At 31.6% G+C, this 17,900-nt stretch overlaps 2 protein-coding genes across 3 annotated transcripts in view; both read right to left on the reverse strand.

The window, feature by feature from the left end:
* LOC145306744 (OCIA domain-containing protein 1-like) overlaps positions 1 to 17,900 on the reverse strand; it is a 369,294-nt gene that overhangs the window by 350,796 nt on the left and 598 nt on the right. The gene's annotated exons all lie outside the window — the stretch shown is intronic.
* LOC145306743 (uncharacterized) overlaps positions 1 to 17,900 on the reverse strand; it is a 53,514-nt gene that overhangs the window by 35,015 nt on the left and 599 nt on the right. The gene's annotated exons all lie outside the window — the stretch shown is intronic.

A 17,900-nucleotide genomic window follows, 5' to 3' on the forward strand; every position in this document is an offset into this window, starting at 1 on the left:
TAATCTGACACATTATTGCCAAAAGTCATATATGACATAGTGAAATAGAGTCAGAGTTGGGAAATTACCTAATCTGACACAATATCACTAAAAGTCATATATGACATTTAGTGACATAGAGTCAGAGTTGGGGAAATTACCTAATCTGACACAATATCACTAAAAGTCATATATGACATTTAGTGACATAGAGTCAGAGTTGGGGAAATTACCTAATCTGACACAATGTTACTAAAAGTCATATATGACATTTAGTGACATAGAGTCAGAGTTGAGGAAATTACCTAATCTGACACATTATTGCCAAAAGTCATATATGACATTTAGTGAAATAGAGTCAGAGTTGAGAAAATTACCTAATCTGACACAATATCACTAAAAGTCATATATGACATTTAGTGACATAGAGTCAGAGTTGGGGAAATTACCTAATCTGACACAATATCACTAAAAGTCATATATGACATTTAGTGACATAGAGTCAGAGTTGGGGAAATTACCTAATCTGACACATTATTGCCAAAAGTCATATATGACATTTAGTGAAATAGAGTCAGAGTTGGGAAATTACCTAATCTGACACATTATTGCCAAAAGTCATATATGACATTTAGTGAAATAGAGTCAGAGTTGGGAAAATTACCTAATCTGACACAATATCACTAAAAGTCATATATGACATTTAGTGACATAGAGTCAGAGTTGGGGAAATTACCTAATCTGACACAATATCACTAAAAGTCATATATGACATTTAGTGACATAGAGTCAGAGTTGGGGAAATTACCTAATCTGACACATTATTGCCAAAAGTCATATATGACATTTAGTGAAATAGAGTCAGAGTTGGGAAAATTACCTAATCTGACACAATATCACTAAAAGTCATATATGACATTTAGTGACATAGAGTCAGAGTTGGGGAAACTACCTAATCTGACACAATATCACTAAAAGTTATATATGACATTTAGTGACATAGAGTCAGAGTTGGGGAAATTACCTAATCTGACACAATTTTACTAAAAGTCATATATGACATTTAGTGACATAGAGTCAGAGTTGGGGAAATTACCTAATCTGACACAATATCACTAAAAGTCATATATGACATTTAGTGACATAGAGTCAGAGTTGAGGAAATTACCTAATCTGACACATTATTGCCAAAAGTCATATATGACATTTAGTGAAATAGAGTCAGAGTTGAGAAAATTACCTAATCTGACACAATATCACTAAAAGTCATATATGACATTTAGTGACATAGAGTCAGAGTTGGGGAAATTACCTAATCTGACACAATATCACTAAAAGTCATATATGACATTTAGTGACATAGAGTCAGAGTTGGGGAAATTACCTAATCTGACACATTATTGCCAAATGTCATATATGACATTTAGTGAAATAGAGTCAGAGTTGAGAACATTACCTAATCTGACACAATATCACTAAAAGTCATATATGACATTTAGTGACATAGAGTCAGAGTTGGGGAAATTACCTAATCTGACACAATGTTACCAAAAGTCATATATGACATTTAGTGAAATAGAGTCAGAGTTGAGAAAATTACCTAATCTGACACATTGTTGCTAAAAGCCAGATATGACATTTAGTGACATAGAGTCAGAGTTGAGAAAATTACCTAATCTGACACAATATCACCAAAAGTCATATATGATATTTAGTAACATAGAGTCAGAGTTGAGGAAATTATATAATCTGACACATTGTTACCAAATGTCATATATGACTTTTAGTGACATAGAGTCAGAGTTGGGGCAATTACCATATCTGACACATTGTTAACAAAAGTCAGATATGACATTTAATGACATAGAGTCAGAGTTGGGGCAATCACCATATCTGACACATTGTTACCAAAAGTCATATATGACATTAATTCATTTAACCGCATTATTAAAAAAAATATTTTTTAATGATTTAACTAGCGGTTGATCCCCTAGCATCTAGGTTCTCAGTATTGGGAAGGATAAAGAGGATCAGAAAAATACTTTTACACCATACAGTCTTTGAAATAAAAATTGAACAGCTTACAGCCATGCCTGAACCTAAATGAAGCTTCTCTAGAATTAAGAACTAAATTTAAAGCTGCAAAAAATTATTACTTGATATAATAGGATTGTCTCATTCACTTTTTAAAGTAATTTTTCCTTGGATGATAGGGTGTAATGTTATAAGCATAGCATTTGTACAATAAAGTCTAAAATTTAGGTATGTAAACATTAACTTTCCTTATATATGTAGATGATTAAAGGATAACGCATGTAGAATATACGTGGATATTATGACAGGGGAAAATTTGTTGTCAATTTAGGTTGCTAACATAGAACTTGTTTATTGTTCACTTCATTCATACAGTAGGAGGGTAGAGGAGAAGCTTCACATCGGTTCCGGGATGGTAATCTAGACGATTTTCTTTCAAAACTAAAGTATAGTAATGGTTTCATGCTATTTGTCTGTAATTGAGCTCTTTTCCTTGAATACAGAGCCACTAGATGCTATGGGCACGTCCACTAGTTTTTATAGAAAGCTTCATTACAAGAACATTAGCATCTTTGTTTGATTCTTTAGTATCTTTGATTGAAAATCTTTCATATTAAAGTGAATTTTAAAACAAATTGTAAATACAGTGAGTTTTTCATTTATAACCTAACGGATTTTAACAATTATTTATATCAGGGAGTTTAAAAATTCGCAGTTATATTAAACAACAAGGATGCAAACATCCATAAGTAGGGAATCTAAAAAATTATGGTTAGATATATGGATAAAATAAACTATAGAGTATGTCATAAAAGAACTTAAATAAAATAAATCACAAAACCTTTTAAAAATGTATAGTGGTCTTTTGAAGCAGAAAGCTAATAAGAAAAATGTGAAATCTAAGAATAGATCTAGCATCAAACCAATAGCAAGTCTTTATAAACTTAGTAAAGATATGTAGAATGTTGACCTAATTAATCCATAAAATTACAGCCGTTTATCTTGAACAGGAGTCAAGAAAATCACGCAAACTTAAAAAACTAGGAATCAATTTAGCACCCCAACCAATTAACATATCCTAATAAAACTTGCTGGAAATATGTAGAGTGTAAACTTATTCAGGATTGACGGCTGAAATTATCAGGGTTTGAATATGCTCATATTCTACATTTTTCCATCAAGTTTCATTAAGATTTGTTTATCAATTGCGGTGCTAGATCGATTCCTGGATTTTTAATTTTCATGAATTTAAAGGTTGTGTAGTAGCCGCCAACCGCTGGCAGCTGCTGGGATCCGAACACGACAGCCGTGGAGAACAGAGGTTGATAAGTTATGTAGAGAAGCTTTGCTTCTCTATATGTCACCAAACAAAATACAGATTTACAGAGCGTGTTTATTCAACAACGGTCAGAAAATTACTAACAATCAATAACACAAATACATGGATAATGGGATAGTTATATCAAACATATAGATTACAATAGGCATATACATACAAGTCAGGATTAGTTCCCTTCAGCCCTGGCAGGGATGGAGGGAGCCAGCCGTAGACTAATCGTTATGGTTAAAGAATCAGAATAATTTGCCACAATTAAAGAAATGAGTTTATTCCTTGGGAAGGGACTTGCATGGCTTCGCCCCTCTATACAGGGATTTGGGGACAGACCTAGCTTAGAGCGAAGCGACTCTACAACCAGGGAAAGTAGGGAGGGGATACCACAGTTGCATGATTTTAAAGGTTTCATGATTTTCTATTTTATAAAGTTTAATGTTTATTGTATGTCACTACTCTATATTCAAATTTTTCTGATATCCCTTCATCATTTTTGAGCTTTGCTACTTATGGATGTTGTCATCTTTGTTTTCCTTATTCGCTCAGAAAGATAAAATACTACTAATGAAACAAGGATGGCAACATCCATAAGTAGTGAAGCACTAAAATTATGAATAGACATCTGGGAAAAATGATGTATATAGAGTATGTTATAAAAACACTTCAAAAATAAAAATCATGAAACCTTTTAAAAATGTATGATGGTTTTTTGAAGCATTAAGTTAATAAGAAAAACGTTAAAATCAAAATTCGTGTTAGCACCCCAACCATAGTAAGCCTTTATAAAACTTGATCGAAATATGTAGAATGATGACTTTTTTATTTAATCACTAAAATTCCACCCGTTTATCTTGAACAGGAGTTAAACAAGAAAATCACAAAAACTTTAAAAACTAGGAATCGATCTAGCACCCCAAACCAAAAAGGGTATCGTAATAAAATGAAAATAATCTGAAAATAATAATATGAAAATATGTAGAGTTTAAACTTCAGATGTCTATCATGTATAGGGATTGAAAAAAAATCATGAAAACCTAAAAATCTAGGAATCGATCTAGCACCCCAACCAATAAAGGCATCTTAATAAAACTTGATGGAAATATGTAAAAATTGAATTCATTTAATCCCTGAAAATTCCATCTTGAACAGGAATTGAGAAAATTGCAAAAACGTAAAAATCTAGGAAACGATCTAGCACCCCAATTAATAGACAGACAGACAAAACAATGTATAGATTAGATGCGCATATGTCATATTTTTGCTAATAATTTCAGCTGTCTATCTCAATTAGGAGCCGAGAAAATCACGTTTCCCCCATAGCGTTATTGATTTACAGACGGATGGACGGAACGGACGGACAGACAAAGCGAATTATATAGTAGCTTCGCTACTAACAAAGTGAATTATAGAGTAGCTTCGCTACTAACAAGGGTGATAACATCCATAAGTAGCTAAGCTTAAAAATTATGAAGGGATATCGGGAAAAAATTAATATAGAGCAGTGTCAAACCCTGATAATTTCAGCTGTCAATCCTGAAAAGGAAAAGAGAAAATCACGAAAACCTAAACAAACATCTAGAAATCGATCTAGCACACCAAATCATAATAAAACTTGGCGAAAATATGTAGAATGTAAAATTGATTATTACCTAAAAATTTCAGCCCTCTATCTTGAAAAGAAGTTGAGAAAATCACAAAAACGTAAAAATATAGGAATCGATCTAGCACCCAAAATACCAGACAGATGGACAAAACAATGTATATATTAGATGGGTTTATATAGTGGGAATCTTCACTAAAAATTTCAGCTGTCTATTTTGAATAGGAGCCGAGAAAAACTCGTTTCCACCATAGCGTTACGGACGGACAGACAGACGGACCGACGGACGGACGAAAAGACAGACCTTCGGACGGACAGACAAAGCGAATTATAGAGTCGCTTCGCTACTAACAAACTTATTGTCAAATACTAGAGAATATAATGTATTTACAAATATTTATAATGTTTGTTCCTGTCACTTTGTATTATATACAGTTTTCCGCGGATATTGAAATGAAAAATAATAAGATTAACACTAGTGTTTTTATACTCAAGGTCAAATGCTCGGACTAACAAAAAAAATAACAATAAAAACTCCCTAAACATAATCTTGGAATAGTTTTTTTTTATATCTTTATAATACATTTCCAGTATGGCTTCGAAACCAATTAATATCCGCTGGATTAGAACCGGAATACTGAAGAATCATGTATGACATTTTATTGCAGAAAATTTTCCACGAATATTTAAATGTTATCTCATGTTTTGTTGGCAAAGAACTTTGGTCCCTTGGGGCTAACAAAACTTGTTTTAATCTTGCAATTTTTCCATTTATTATCCGCGGAAACCTTTCTATAATATGGATTTGAAATGGTTCTCGAACATAACGTAAAATCATGTAAAGCATCAAATTGCAGACAATTTTAAATACAAACATATAATTGACACTTTTTTATACCAAGGACCTTTCAATTAAAATTTAACTTGCTTTGGATGGATGTCATTCTTGTTTAATTAGATTTCTCCCTATTACACCTTAGTTTGTTTATAAATGGGGTAGGGGTTTAAAAAGGGAAGCGTTTGAAGTCAGTATTTGGCCGACCGGCGCGGTGTGAACTACGACAGTATGTGTGTATGTGTAATGGTGATTTAACAAAATGAGTGAGTGAAGAGCAATAGGGAGTTTTGTATAAAAATAATAAGTTGATTGAAACCAAAAAGAAGTTCAAATTATGATATAATGTTAATTTAAATAGTGCTTTTAAACAATTTGATTCAAATACTGAAAATAAAAGGTTTGAATTTGGATTGTTTATTTAGTAATGTTTAATGATAATTCTTAAATCCTATAATCAAAGAGTCCAAAATATCTAGAACAAAAAAAGTCAACATGGTCTTTTTGGAGTGACTGAGAGGTAAGAATAATTCCGTAAATAATTCTTCTTTCATGTAATGTAAAATCCGTGCATATAATGTTGTTGAAAACGATTTGGTTGTAAGGAAGGAAATGGGCGGAGTCAAAATATATGGCTTGGGTTTGGTTAAAAGAAATAAAGCAATGGAAAGGGGATATAAATCTAATTATTTGTGTACTATTTGAATATTCAAACATTGGAAAGAAAATATATCAAATATTTTACATTAAATTACATAAAAACTTTTTTTTTAGGAATACCACCTTCCTTAAAAAAAATTAGTACTAAGGTTGATTTATCTTTAAATGTGTCTACACATATTCACAAACTTTATCTAAGTTAAGTTTAAATGTAATGAATTAAAAAAACAATCATTTTAAACCTGTTTTGTTTTTTAATCTTAGGTTAGGTTTTAGCTTTATTTTTGACCAATTGACTATATGGATTGTTTATATATATTTTCACAGAGACTAATATTCTAAAAACTAAAAGTTGAATTTTCAATAATTATATGACAATTGCCGGGAATGTTGGAATCTTGGCCTAACTGCGTGTTATAACTAGAGATGTTAAAAATGGTTTATGCTGCTATATAAAGTGCGCGACATAAAGCTATTCGAGCTTGTCCTATTAAATAAAGTAGTAAGGTTTTTGTTTGTTTGTAACTCAAGATTTTGAAAGCTACCGAACCGATTGAGTTCTTTATTTTAGAAAATCTTCACATTGGTTTTACTTTTTAGAATGGTTTTATGATATTTTGTTTCCTCCCTACCCCTTCAAATACAAAGCTCCTAAATGTTAGGGATGCAGCCGCTAGTATATTAAGTGTCAAGTAATTAATAGAGAAACATAAAACACAAATACTTACACTTTACTGCATATCATTGTTTTTTCGTTTATCTATCCCTACTCCACTTAGATTTGTTATGTAAATTAACCACACGCACGCATTTAACAAGGACAACATTTACACCTTATTTTGGAAAAAATTAAAGTAGCGCAGATATAGTTTATTCTATCTCTATATTTATTAACATGAACAATGCATCTATGAGTAGTATAGCTTTTCTTTTGATTAAAGTACATTAGATCCCAACTTCATCCCCCCTGATCTTCAAAGGGCCTCATTTTAACCCCCCTCCCAAAAAATTAAGCTTGGACGTCCTTGTATTATGTCCTGAAATAATCAGGGATCTTAAGGGAAAAGACACTGGCCAATAAATTGATGTACATCCCAAATGGTAATACACAAAATTACCCCATCTGTAGATTATCATTAGTGGTTGAAACGTTTTGATAATTTAATAAATAAACCAATCAAAATTCATTTAAAGTCCCCAAAGTTGTTAAGCCAACGAATAAGAAAACGTTATTATAAAAAATTGGAGACTAGTGTATTAAACAGCTCATTGTCCCCTCTCTCTCTCTGTAAAATAGTGCAGAACAAGGATGAAAACATCCATAAAAGCGAAGCACTGAAACGTTAGGACAAACGAACATTAGTGTCTGAACTGAATAATCGGAATATAAAAGTATCGAAAGAGTCGAAGCAAAATTTAAGTAAATTTGTTGGAAAACTGCTTGATACAGGATAATGTTTATGAACATACTTACATTTTTAGGACTTGATTATAGAGTTGATTCGCTTATACTATTGTTCTTTGTTCTCCCAGGAATCAATATACAAAAAATCAGATCAAACGGATAATTAGATCACATAAAAATTTTTGTTAAAAAAGTAGAAAAATCAACATGTTTAAAATGGACGTACGGACATTCTGGTAATGATTATAGAGTTGCCATGGTTTTTAAATCGTACCTAACTACTACAGGAATCATCATGCAAAATTTGAAATCGATAAGACAACTCTAACATGCCTAAATTAACGATTAAAAGCTATCTATCTCGGACGGACGGACCGACCCTAATTATAGAAAAGCTTCGCTTTTTAAAGTAAACAGCTAACAATTTTATATTAATCAAGTAAAATTATGATCATAATTAGCGCAGCAAAAAAAGACCCATTTTAATTATATTAATAACCGAGCCTGCTTGCTGCCAGGGAGGTGTAGGGTTCGAGTCTGGTCATACTGCGTTATAGAGACGTTAAAAATAATACCTTTTGCTGCTATGTCGAAAACATGATACGAATAGTGAAGGTATGGGGAATGCCTTGGCCCATTTACAGGCGCAACTACCATGCATAGCTGCGACTTTTAGACAATGGTGGTACAATTGGATATAGTTCTAATGGGTTGCTGTTTGTTAGGCATTATTACTTAAAACGTTTTATTTATGTATTTTTTTTAGCATCACATAGAGAGGGAGGGACCATTGGACTGTAAATTACACTAGTACCTAAAGTTTTATAACCACGTTATCGTAGTTGTTGTGTTAAAAACCTTTATTGATTTTTGGTTTTGATTGCTTTGTCCAAAATTTGTTATCAATGATTTTATTCTTCAGAAGGGGAAAGTGTCAGGGATCTTAAGGGACAAGACAAACACAATTAATTGATAAACCAAATAACCATTTCTGTAGATTAAAATTATCAGTTGAAACATTTCAAAGAATTAACCAATCCATATTTAATAATAGTACCCAAAGTTTGTAATCTAACGAGCAAAGGTGATTTTAAAACTTTGTTTACTTGTGTAATTAACAGTCCTATTGCCCCTCATTCCCCGAACTGTGTTTATTTATCATCATTAGAGGCGTTGCGTTTATCAATATTCTGTCAATTGTCTTATCCCTTATGATTCCTGGATTAATGTTATAAGTTTTTAAAATTAATCTAGCATCCCTGAAAAATAGATTGTCGATAATATGTCAGCCCAGAGTATCATTTTAAAAGCTATATAGTCAACACATTGAATACATTGAAATTGAAAGGAGAAACAGTTTTAATAGGGATATTAATAATTTGAACTTTTTGACATTTCTATTTTGTAGCAAAGCTAATCTCTTTGAACTTAGTAATAGTGTCTAACTTTTTATCTTTGTGACGTAACAAAAATCAATCTCTTTTTTTATGGGTTTCTTTTCCCACCTTTCCTCTCGTCCTTTGATTTTTGTTACGCCACAAAGATAAAAAGTTAGACACCATTACTAGGTTCTATCTCTTTGTACATCAGTCCGTCCATAACTCTATTCAGGCATTGCATGACAGCAAACACAAGACACAAATACTGGTTACTTAAATCTATTTCATACATATTTTTTCTTTTTTTATCAGCTGCCCATCCTTTCTATAATTATAAAGTTTTGTGCGTCGTTTCTTATGGATGTTGCCATGCTTGTTATTATTGTTGCGCAATCTAAATTTTCAAACTGGGTATTCCCCCTCCCCTTTTAAAAAGTTTGCACACCCTTACTTGAAACCTTCCAGTAAACAAATTTACGGCATGATAACAGTAGCTTTACTTTGGACAAGAATGACAAACATGCACTTTTATAGAGTAAAAACGCATTGAATGTTCAACATTTTTTGTACAAATTCTGTCAAAATAATAGAACATCTTGGATCGTATTTTACTGTTAGGAATCATCATGAAAAGTTTAAAATCAATATGACAATAATAACATTTTTAAATTAATGAAACCAGCTATCCGTATACAATGTACATACGGACAGACTGACCTGGATTACAGAAAAAAAACAATTGTTGCTAATGCAAAGCTATGCTACTATTTAGGGATCATAAAGGATAAGTCAATGGCCAATAAATTGACATACCCAATGATGGACACATAATTACCCCTTCTGTAGATATCAATTAAAGGTTAAAATGTTTGGACACTCAACTTTCTGAACCAACCAATCAAATTCAAGTCCCCAAAGTTATAAAGTCAACGAATAAGAAAACGTAATAATAAGACTTTGGGGACTTAAGTAGTAAACAGCCAAATGTCCTCTCCCTACCTGGCTACAGCCACTGTTTTTGGGTATAGTCTCTTTCGTGGCAACGCCACTTAAGGGGCGTTTTGTCGTTTTTCACAGTAGCTTTTTATATGTTATTTTAGGTTATGTTAGGTTCGGTTAGGTGATTGCCAAGCAGGGTTAGAACCCCCCGCAGGGACTAGAGATAGGAGAAAATCTACTGTGAAAATACGACGAAACGCCCCTTAAGAGGCGGTGCAACGAAAGGGACTATACCCCTGTTTTTTTAAATTTGTTTTAGATTCTACTTTTAATATTTGGTTGTTCTGTCACCTTTGGAGCTTTGCTACTGTATGTTGCCAACCATGTTTTCTCGTCACAAGTAAAACTTATGTATAATTAGGGTCTGTATGTCCGTGCGTAATGATTAAATTCTATTGTTACTGTAGACATGTTAAAATGTTCTGTTCATTTTAAACTTTATTCTGGGAAAGCGAAGCAACACTATAAACGACCACACATCCTCTTAAACCATTTTATTTTGTATTAATTAGTACAAATATTAATGTTTGAATTAATGCTTCGTGTTTGTGTATGTTGTCATCCTTGTTTCCTTATTTCATTAGGGATACAGGGATAGAGAAACAAGAAATAAAACTAACAAATTTACAAAAATTAGAAAAGAAATGTATAACATTTAAACTTTTATGACAGACAGGGAAGGGCATTGGGCTTTAAATTATGCTGGTACCCAAAGTTTTCTTCCGTTGGCTCAAACACTTGAATTTGGATTTTTTTTCTAAACTAGTACATTTAAAATTTTTCAACCAATTAACTTATTCTCCGGTAGTTTATCTTGTTTATCATCATTGGGGATTTGAATAAATGTAATGTCATTGATCTATTCCTTGAATTCCTGTTAAAACTTTCTGAGATACATACAAGGGTAGGAGGGGATTATAACTGTTTATTACACTAGTCCCCAAAGTTTTATAATAACATTTTCTCATTCATTGGCACAACAACTTTAGGGACTTTTATTAAATTTTAATTGTTTGGTTTATTAAATGTCTGTGTCCAAATGTTTTAACCACTAATTATAATCTACAGAAGGGGTAATTTTGTTTATCAACATTTGGGACTTATGTACATAAATTTTTTGGCCATTGTCTTATCCCTGAAAAAATACCTTAAACTTCGTGAAATCAAAGAATACAGTATTGGATCAATACTAGTTAAATTATTCTGTCTTTCTGCAATAACAATATACTAGCAGCTATCCCACTAGATAACAGCGGAAGTTGGAGCGGGGGAGGGAGGGGGAGTTATTTTTTTCTATTGGCTATTTCTTTTAGGAGAGTGTTGGTACCCTCCCCAAAATTAGGTATAAACACTCTGAGAATCTACCCGGTAACAGACAGATTTTAAGATACACAGTCAGAGATACTTTTACTTTAATTTAAGAACTAGGAACTTGCCCATAGAAGACTCTAAGAATTATTTTTTTTTTTTTTTGAGGGGGGGTGGGTGGAGTCGTTTTTTATTTGAAGTGTGTAGATACCCTACTCCCAAATATTTAAAATTCTTCCCTAGACCTATAACTATTCACTGCAAAGTAGAACCATATCGGCTACACAACCTAGTGTAAAAGTGTAATTTACAGTCAAATGTCCCCTCTCTCCCCAAATATTAAGTTTTTTTCTCTGTCTATTTACAATTAAATGGAGATTTGAAAAAAACACAGAGAGAGTAGACTGGAAATTATAGTGGTCCCATAATATCTACTTTGTTGGCTTAAAATCTTAGGATCTTCTTTAAAATCATTGATTGGGTTTTACATTCCAACAGCATCAAAACCTTTTTGCTAGAATACTCACCTATAAAGCGGCTTATTGTTCAGATGTAATTGATGTTCTTAAAGGAACTGTGCAAGAAATACACCTATCTAACTGCAAAAAGACTGCCACACATAGATCCATTACCCCAAATTTGAAGCCTTTAGCTTCAATAATAAATAAGTTGTAGTCATTTTAAAATGATATTTATGTACAATGAAAATTTTGAAAGATTTACAATGCTCATGTTAAAAACTTTTGAATTAAACTACATAGCCTAGAAACAAAATTATAAGCTTATTTTTGTCATAAATTTAGGTTGCCAGTAACTAATTATATTTTTAAAAAAATACCCATTTTTATAGTCAAAATCATGAAAAAAAATTAAGTTTAACTTACATCATACTGAGAGTACTGTAGAATTTCCAGCCAATCAGAAGGCTGAATCAGCTCCATGACCAATCACAACTCAGCTTATATTATAGTTTCATTTGTTTCCATTATGATTTTATGCTTATAAGTGCAAATTTAACCAGAGATTTTGACTATGAAAAGTGGTGTTTTTATTGTAAAAAAGTTATCAGTTACCGGCAACCTAAGTTCTGACAAAGATGAGGTTATTTTTTTGTGTATAGGCAACACAATTTAATATTGTAATTTCTTTTATAACCAATGAAAATCTTTCAAAATTTTTATTGAAGATAAAATGTAATTTTGAAATGCCTAGAACTTTTTTGTTTGGGGTACTGGGTCTACTTGTTGCAGTCTTTCTGCATTTGAAGCTTTGTATTACTTGCAGGGTTCCTTTCACCAATTTATTGTCTATTGTCTTATCCTTAACAAAATTTAGTTCATACTGAAAACAAGAATAAAATACAATAAAGATAGAAACTAGGATAAATAGTCAGATGGAAAGACAAACTGACAGACAAATAGACAGACATATGTACAAACAGACAGACAGACCAACATACAGAAATAAAGACAGACAGACACACATGTACAATTAAAGTTAGCAGTACAGATTATACTTAGGCCTTTAAAAAAAGATTTTGGTAAGCTTATTTTTAATATTACTTTGTGTTTGGAGGAAAAAAAATTGGTGGCAGCCAGGATTAATTGATCAAAAAAAGTTATATTTAAGGTTGCATATTTGTGCAATTTTAATATTAATTTTGTAAGTCTAACATTCAAAATGAGAGAGAAAAAACATGATGGGGGGGGGGGGGGCATTAAAAAAATATAGAAACTATATAAATCTTGATCTTATCTACATTAACAAAAAAAATATTGGTGTTGGTTAGTTTTCTTTTTTCTGATATATTATTATTATTTAGTTTAATAAATTGTTTAGTTAATGTTTAAATTAAATATTCATAGATATCTAATTAATAGTATTTAATTTTTCCTTATTTTTTGCATCAAAGGGGTAGTTGCACAAATTGCATTTAAACTTGAATTTTGTGAACTGCATATTTTTTATGTTCAATAGTTCATTTATAGGACATGTATTTAAAATAATTTCAATTTTCTACCAGGTAGTTTTAAATATATCAAGATTTAAAACTCACATTTTTTGGATATATTCAACATAAATGACTGTCCTGCTTTCACAAAACAGTATTTGGGTGGTGCCTCATTGATTGTTATTCATTTTAATAAAAAATTATTCATGTTTGATGGTATTTTTATAACTTATGCTTGCCATCAAGCTTTTTAAATGCACTTCATGCAACTATCCCTTTAGATATTATTTGATGATATGTAATCATGTCTAATTAGTTTTTCTATTGCCAAAAAATAATTTACCACAAAATTTTAGAATCACTTCAATGTCAGGTTGTTGATAATTTTTTTGGTCTGTTGTTGAAGTGGTTTTGAAAATCATAAAACTACATTAAAATTCATTTTTAAATTATTGATGAACTATTATTGATGCAGTTAACACACAAACAAAGAAATGAGAAACCAAGAAAGAGAAAATTTTGACAATTTTCAATAGAATAACTTAATTAAAAGATTGTCCCATAAAAAAATCTTTTATGATAGTTACTTCTGTTGACCCATTTGCACAACTAGAACAACAAGAATCTTTTGAAGAGTACCATCACTTAATTTTATAGTTATTATATATATTGTGTAATTAATATTATATTTTGTAGAATTTATTGCAATCATTATTTTTATAAAGAGTATGACTATTTATCATTACAAGTCAGATTAGAGTATGAATTTTAATGACTTAACTGTCATATTCTAACCTGTCTTTTGATAATCTGAGATTTAGTAACAAACAGTCATACTCTAACCTGACTGTTTGTCACTAAAAGTCAGTTTAGAGTATGACTGTTTGTCACTAAAAGTCAGTTTAGAGTATGACCGTTTGTCATTAAAATTCAGATTAGAGTATGACTGTTTGTCATCAAATGTCAGATTAGAGTATGACTGTTTGTCATCAAATGTCAGTTTAGAGTATGACTGTTTGTCATCAAATGTCAGATTAGAGTATGACTGTTTGTCATCAAATGTCAGATTAGAGTATGACTGTTTGTCACTAAAAGTCAGTTAGGAGTATGACCATTTGTCATCAAATGTCAGATTAGAGTATGACAGTTTGTCATTAAATGTCAGATTAGAGTATGACTGTTTGTCATCAAATGTCAGATTAGAGTATGACTGTTTGTCACTAAAAGTCAGTTAGGAGTATGACCATTTGTCATCAAATGTCAGATTAGAGTATGACAGTTTGTCATCAAATATCAGATTAGAGTATGACTGTTTGTCACTAAAAGTCAGATAGGAGAATGACCATTTGTCATCAAATGTCAGATTAGAGTATGACTGTTTTGTCATCAAATGTCAGATTAGAGTATGACTGTTTGTCACTAAAAGTCAGTTAGGAGTATGACCATTTGTCATCAAATGTCAGATTAGAGTATGACTGTTTGTCATCAAATGTCAGATTAGAGTATGACTGTTTGTCATCAAATATCAGATTAGAGTATGACTGTTTGTCATCAAATGTCAGATTACAGTATGACTGTTTGTCATCAAATGTCAGATTACAGTATGACTGTTTGTCATCAAATGTCAGATTAGAGTATGACTTTTTGTCAATAAAAGTCAGATTAGAGTATGACTATTTGTCATCAAATGTCAGATAAGAGTATGACTGTTTGTCATCAAATGTCAGATTAGAGTATGACTTTTTGTCAATAAAAGTCAGATTAGAGTATGACTATTTGTCATCAAATGTCAGATAAGAGTATGACTGTTTGTCATCAAATGCCAGATTAGAGTATGACTGTTTGCCATCAAATGTCAGATTAGAGTATGACTGTTTGTCATCAAATGTCAGATAAGAGTATGACTGTTTGTCTGCAAATGTCAGATTAGAGTATGACTGTTTGTCATCATATGTCAGATTAGAGTATGACTGTTTGTCACTAAAAGTCAGTTAGGAGTATGACCATTTGTCATAAAATGCCAGATTAGAATATGATTGTTTGTCATCAAAAGTCCGGTTAGAGTATGACTGTTTGTCATCAATTGACAGATTAGAGTATGGCTGTTTGTCATCAAAAGTCAGGTTAGAGTATGACTGTTTGTCATCAATTGTCAGATTAGAGTATGACTGTTTGTCATCAAATGTCAGATAAAGGATTAACTGGGCAAATTTTGAGGGTCAATTTAATCACAGATTACGATCTTAATCACCTGAACTTTGCTCACATTGAGTCAGATTCGTCAGATTATAATCTGAAATCCCCCCTGACAGATTAAAAATTTGGCGGCAAATCCTGAGTAATCTGAGTTTTAGTACCTTTTTGCGCAAAAACACAGGTTTTGTCAGATTACAATCTGACGAAATGTAATCAAATGTCAGAGTTGATTGATGAGGGGCGGGCAGATTAAAACCTGAGGAAAACCTGTCAAACCTCAGATTAGACAAGGTTTTGTCACTACTTGTCAGATTTAAAAACTACTAGGGATACAGCCAACAACAGATTAACTGTGGCTTTCTTTCTTATTAGAGGATTTTTTCTTAAAAGTAAACATTTCTTGTATTCATTCAAAACCGATTAATATCAGAGGGATTAGAACTGGTTCTCATACATAAAAAAAAACTGCATTGTATTATATCCAGTTTTCTACAAATATAAAATATACAATCATAAGATTGAAATCAGTTTTTAGGCTGTGCCTTTGGAATCTTGGTTTTAATCTTATAATTTTACATTTTATATCTGTGGAAAGCTGTTTAATATACAATGTGAGAAAAAACTATTGTGATTTACCTCTTAAATATTTATTTTCAAAAGGTTATATAAATGTTGAAAACTCTTGAATGCTGCGATATTTAATGAAATATTTATCAATTGTATTTAGCATGTAAGGTTATATTTGGTAATAAGAATTCAAATCAAATCTTATTTCTCATAAAAGTTTAATATTTTTTCTCGTATTCATTCGAATCCGGTGGATAGGAACCGGTTCTCATCCATACGAAAAAACTATGTCTAGCATCGTATTATATCCAGCTTTCTACGAATATAGAAATGTACAATCATAAGATTAAAACTAGTTTTTTTAGCCACCAGGTGCCGCAGGCATGCTATAATCACCCAGAATTGTTTGAATTATAGATTTAAGAATAATGATTTGGCCATAATTAGTAATTTAGGAATTATTAATTGTTCTAAGTAAAAATACTTTTAAATACAGTTTTTTGCATCCTAGAGTTGTTTTTCTGTTATTATAAAAATATTCACTAATTATTTCAATATATACTAAATATATAAAAGTAACAAGATGTCTCTGAGTCTTTGTGTGTGTATGTCTGTCTGCCTGTGTGTAACAAAGGATCTTGCTTTTGCTGAATTGTTTGTCTCTCTATCTCTTATATCTTTTATCTAGTACCCAAAGTTTTATTTGCTCTTAGAATTATGGGTACTAGATTAGTTGTTCTATTAACTAACAGTGTCCAAACTTTACACCAAAAAATTTGAATCTAAAGAGTAATTTTGTAATGATTATTGGGGCTGTTGTACATTTATAGTACATTTTCTTATCCCTTCCAATCCCTAAATGTATGAAAGAAAAATGAGGGGAAAAACAAACCCCCCCTCATTCAAATAAGGCCGTAAAAACGGAATTGTATTTGATATAATTTTTGATAAAAAATCACACAACCTTTATACAATAATAAAAAAATCTTTATTTAAATGTAATAGGATGTTTGTCTGCCTGTCTGTGGCTTATCATCTTATTAGCGGCTGAACAAATATGGTTCCTCTTTACAGTGAAGCATCTTAAAGGTCCATAGGAAGATTCACAACTATATTTTTAGGAGTGTACCTCCAATCTTATTTCATTCCTCCCCCTCTAATATTTTTTTTTCTCTTCAAAACCAAAATCAGACCATCCCCTTCTTCCCTTTAGAGGCACGGCTCGTGTGAAAATTGAAAGAAAAAAAAGAAAATAACGTTTGGAGGGGGGGGGGGGAGGGTGTTGAACATCCCTCCCTTCGTTTTTTTCTATCTCATTTTCTGTGTGAGAAAGATAACTGAGTGACTTTTTAAATATGGATATGACACATAAGTGAGAGTTGGAATTTTTTGAATATCTCTACACTGGCGGGCACAGGATGCCAGCAAATCTGTCAGGGTCATCCAGGTAAAAAGGAAATATATATTAGAAACATCCTCATAGTCAAGTGTCAATTTCAGGTTCCAGGTATTTTTTCTGTTCAATAGTTTAAACTACATCTATAGGAATTAACTATCTTTGAAAGAATTTCAATTTTTAAAAATATAAAGACTTGAAAATAATTTTTTTTTAGATTTATGCAATATAAATGGCTGTCCTCTTCTCAAAAACAGC

This window comes from Acartia tonsa, chromosome 15 (genome assembly GCF_053477335.1).
Source record: "Acartia tonsa isolate MP-2025a chromosome 15, ASM5347733v1, whole genome shotgun sequence".
Taxonomy (NCBI): Eukaryota; Metazoa; Arthropoda; class Copepoda; order Calanoida; family Acartiidae; genus Acartia; species Acartia tonsa.